The following is a 4,592-nucleotide window of genomic DNA, read 5'->3' as shown; positions in this document are numbered from 1 at the left end:
TCAGAGAATGTAACAACCTTATTGACTCACTGGCCAATCAAGAAGTATCTACTGAAAAACAAGCCTCCCCCACCCCAGGTTTCAGGTGCACTTTAGCCTAGGGGCAGGGAAGATCTTTAAAATTTACATTCTTATTACACCGCCCCATCTTTATGTATATTTTGAGAGCAGCTAGGCAATAGTGGATGGAGGGCTGGGCTTGGAGTCAAGAAGCTCAAAGTCGGTCCCACACACTCCCTGGTTAGGGGGATCTGGGAACATTATTTAGCTTCTCCCAGATTCAGTTTCTTCACATGTAAAATGAGGATAATAACAGCATCTACCTCAAAGAGTTATTGTAAGGATCAAATGACATAATACACAGTGTTAAGCTATGAAAGCTAATTTGTGTATCGATAACGATCATGTTTATTTGAAGCAACAAGAAGCCCAAATGAGGCTATACCAAAGGACAGCACTCTGTCTTCCTCAACCCTTCAAAGATTTAAGACGAAACATTTGTTTTCTAGTGAAGCTTAAAATTGCATCAAGATTTTTGAGACAAAGTGCTTTGCAACCTTAAAGTGCTATAATAGCTATTTTAGCTATTGTTCTTTCTTCTTTCCTTCTTTCTTTCCTTCCTTCCTTCCTCCTTTCTTTCTTCCTTCCCTCTCTCCTTTCTTTCTTTCTTTCTTTCTTTCTTTTTCTTCCTTCCTTCCTTCCTTCCTTCCTTCCTTCCTTCCTTTCTTTCTTTCTTTCTTTCTTTCTCTTTCTTTCTTTCTTTCTTTCCTTCTTTCTTTCTTTCTTTCTTTCTTTCTTTCTTTCTTTCTTTCTTTCTTTCTTTCTTTCTTTCTTTCTTTCTTTCTTTCTCTTTCTTTCTTTCTTTCTTTCTTTCTTTCTTTCTTTCTTTCTTTCTTTCTTTCTTTCTTTCTTTCTTCCTTTCTCTTTCCTTCTTTCTTTCTTCCCTCCTTCCTTCCTTCTCTCCTTCCCTTTATCCTTTCTTCCTTTCTCTTTCCTTCTTTCTTTCTTCCCTCCTTCCTTCCCTCCTTCCTTCCTTCTCTCCTTCCCTTTATCCTTCCTTCCTTCCTTCATTTCTTTCCCTTTTCTTATTTTTTATTATTATTAATCTATCGGGTAGGTGGCAAACTACAGGGCAGAATGCACTTTCAGAATTGGTCAGTGTAGTTATTATTTTTGCATCACTGTTTTGTGGTAAGGTATATCTGGAACTGACTCTGATGTAAAAGCTAAAGATATCAGGGTTTTGTTTGGGTTTTTTTGAGTGTTCAATGTGACCTTCCTCTGACCTCCTTCCCTCCCTCCTTCACAGACTTGGGAGACTGGGTGTGGAACAACAGTGTGGACAATAAATCCCTCTGAAGTGGTAAAATTATTCGCATTCCCTCTGCATATTTCCACTGGGATGGAAACAATAATAAGGCAACCGCTTACAGGGATTCCTTCATTTGCATGAATTTGACCAAGCTGTTCTGCCAAACTTGGTTAAGTGTTGGTTAGTTTTATTTTGTCGCTTCAAACAAATTCTTCTTTTAAAAAATGTTTTGTTACAAGGAATGATTCTTTGGGTGGGAAGATAAATGGATATATTTGAAACTGAAAGAGATATAAAGACAAGATATTGATAGAAGTTCAAATTCTCTCGCCTGTGGTGTAACATGTTCCCCACCTCCTCTCAAAAAAGCAATGGACACAAGGTATAGAAAGAGACAGGCATCATTGACCATGGCCATTGCATGGGTTTGTTTTTGTTTTACTCTGCTTCTTTCTTACAGCTCTGGGTTATTTTTTTTCTTCCTTTCTCTAGGTTTTCAGTGGATGGAGGGAGCATCAGAGAGGTAGCAATAATGATGTTTTAAAAAAGAGAACCACTGAAACATTCTTTCTAAATGCAGAGAAGAGAGCAGAATGCATTTCAAAAGGAAGCACAAACAAGATCATTTTAAAAGTAACATGTAGAATTTATGATATACTCAAAAACCAAACTGTATGAATTGGAGATTCATGACATCCCATAGCACCCTCTTTTTTTCTGTTTTGTTCTGACTATGAAAATGGTCTCTTTTTAGTGTTTAAGTTCAATTATGAGGGGGGAGATAGATAAGACTGCAGGAGACAGGACTTGGTGGTGTCTGGAAAGTGACAGTGGAATTAAAAAAAATCAATACTACTTTTTCTTTAAAAGAATTATGGCAACTTCTATGCTGTATCTTCTTCCCTGAAGACCCAATAATATTTGTCCACCAAGCTGCTATCTTTTACCACCCCTGGCCTCTTTCTACTATATCACACTGCCCCTCCAATGGGCTACTCTAACACCATTTGTAATATAGGGTTTTCAGTTGCAGAGCCAGCAGAATAATTGGCAACCACCATCTATACCTCCAAAAAAGTGGATATTTCCAGCTCAGGTTTAAGCCATGATTCCTGTGACTGAGTGTCCAGTTGCTGCTGCATAAAGCCTAATCCCTTCCTTCTCTTTCTCTTAATCCTGTGGCAAAATCCTCTATATTCAGGTATTTATCTTACTGAATTTCCACCCCAGGAACTCCAAGAAGTCCACCCTAGAGGCTCAGGGACTCGTGGGAAAGGTAGTCCTTTCAATAATACAGGGTCATTTCACATATTTTTATATGATATATCTGTCTATTTGAGGGCTGTAGTGAGTGCCAGTTATCCTAGGTACATTCTCTTCTCATAAATAGATATCCTAGTACAATTAAGACACTTAGTATATCCTTTATACCTTCTAGTATATTTAGAGTGAGGCAGGAAGGATTCAGGTACTCAGCGTTTTGCCTCTGAAGTATCAGGCCCTCAGTTTTCTGGGGATTCCAATTTCAGTGCACTGAGTCTCATCACTAGAATGAACGAGTGAACGAATGAATGAATGACAATCATATTCAAGTTCTTACTGTACTGTGCACCAGGCATTGTGCTAAACCCTGGGGATATAGAAGAAAAAAACCCTATGCTCAAGGCCTTCACTTTCTAATAGGGAGAAATAATGCCATGGTGTTATGGCATGGTATGGTCATGGTGGCCAAGGAAGGGAAAAGTCACAGTGATGGTGAGTAGGAAACAGAGGTCAATTGAATGACAGGCCCATTCCCAAAGTGATGGTAGTATTGATTTTATTCCTGTGCTGAAAGCAAAATGACCAAGGAGGGTGTTGGGGAGGGGGAGGAGACAACACCCATGCACATATCAATAAGATGCTGTGGCCCCATGGCAGGGGTGGACTACATGCAGCGACCTCTAACCTATCTGCACATCTCCAAGGTGGGAGCTGATGCTGCGATTGGGGAGGGTGCAGTGGCCCAAGGTGGCTTGGCAGGAAGATGGTGCTAGGATGTTGGCCAATAGGTAATGATTTTCTTTTTTTCTTTTTGGCCGTAGCAACTCATCAAGACCATCTACTAAAGCCTGGAAAGAACATAATATGCATTAGGAGAAGGAACACTCAGGGCCAGAAAATCATGAAACTGGAAGTATTTTTTCTTCTTGCATTAAAATTTAAAAGTCGAATTAAATTTTAAAAGTTTTGTTGATGCTTCTTTTGGTTTTTCTGTTATATCGCAGTTATTTTCTTATGTGCACTAACACAATTAACCCTTCCTCTTATCAAAGAAAAATAAATAGGCCAAACTTGCCAATAAATGAACAAAGTTGGCAGTGAGTACAGCAGTGGGGTCAAATTCAAATAAAGATAAGGCTGATTAAACTGTACGTAAGGATCCCTGCAGTCTACATATTGACTTAGAAAACTACCTATGTTTCCATATATATTTTATTTATTCATTTTTATTAATACACCAACGAATTAAAACCAGAAAGAACCTACATTTTAATCTGGTTCGGACCATATTCAGAAGGGTTGTTGGTCAAATACAGCCCACATATACAGCCTTCTACACCCATAGGCGCCCCTACTCCACAGACAGGAAAGAGCTGTTCTGAATTTTCTATCTTCTAAGACCAAGATGGGACCTGGGGTATTGGAGTTCTTAAAACTTAATCTCTCTTTCCTTGAATTTCTCAATGCAGTCTGTGTTCATTTCTCTTCTGTCCTCACCATATTCCAATTTGTACTGCAGTTATTTCTATATGTGGATCGTCTCTCCTGTTACGTTGTTGTTCAGTCATGTCCACCTCTTTGTGAATCCATTTTGGGATTTTCTTGGCAAAGATACGGGAGTGGTTTGCCATTTCCTCCTCCAACTCATCCAACAGGTAAGGAAACTGAGGCAAATAGGGTGAAGTGACTTGCCTAAGGTCACACAGCTAGTAAGTGTATGAGGCAAGATTTGAACTCACTAAGATGAGTCTTCCTGGCTCCAGACCTCAAACTCTATCCACTGTACCACATAACTGCCCCTTTCCAGTTGTATTGTGAGGCATTTAGGTGGTATAGAAGCTACAGAGCCAAACCTGGAAATCAGGAAGATCTGAGTTCAAATTGTGGCTCAGATAGAAAAATAATTGTTGGGATAATAATTCTAACTGTGCAGTTGTAGGAAAGCCACTTTCCCTCTGCCTCAGTTTCCTCATTTGTAAAATATATGGCTGTTGTGAAGATGAAATGAAATCCTTAT

At 39.2% G+C, this 4,592-nt stretch overlaps 1 long non-coding RNA gene across 1 annotated transcript in view; it reads left to right on the top strand.

Annotated features, from left to right (window-relative positions):
* LOC138177047 (uncharacterized) overlaps nucleotides 1–1,887 on the top strand; it is a 3,095-nt gene extending 1,208 nt beyond the window's left edge. Inside the window, exon 2 of the long non-coding RNA XR_011172421.1 lies at nucleotides 1,310–1,887. This is a non-coding gene — a long non-coding RNA (uncharacterized lncRNA). The remainder of the gene's footprint in view (nucleotides 1–1,309) is intronic.
* The last annotated feature ends 2,705 nt before the right edge of the window (nucleotides 1,888–4,592 follow it).

This window comes from Petaurus breviceps, unplaced genomic scaffold, assembly GCF_028583685.1.
Source record: "Petaurus breviceps papuanus isolate PSGF00001 unplaced genomic scaffold, PetGlider_PUasm1.0 90330, whole genome shotgun sequence".
In the NCBI taxonomy this organism is placed as follows: domain Eukaryota; kingdom Metazoa; phylum Chordata; class Mammalia; order Diprotodontia; family Petauridae; genus Petaurus; species Petaurus breviceps.
The sequence above is the reverse complement of the archived record's forward strand: the minus strand, read 5'-3'. Positions and strand labels throughout refer to the sequence as shown.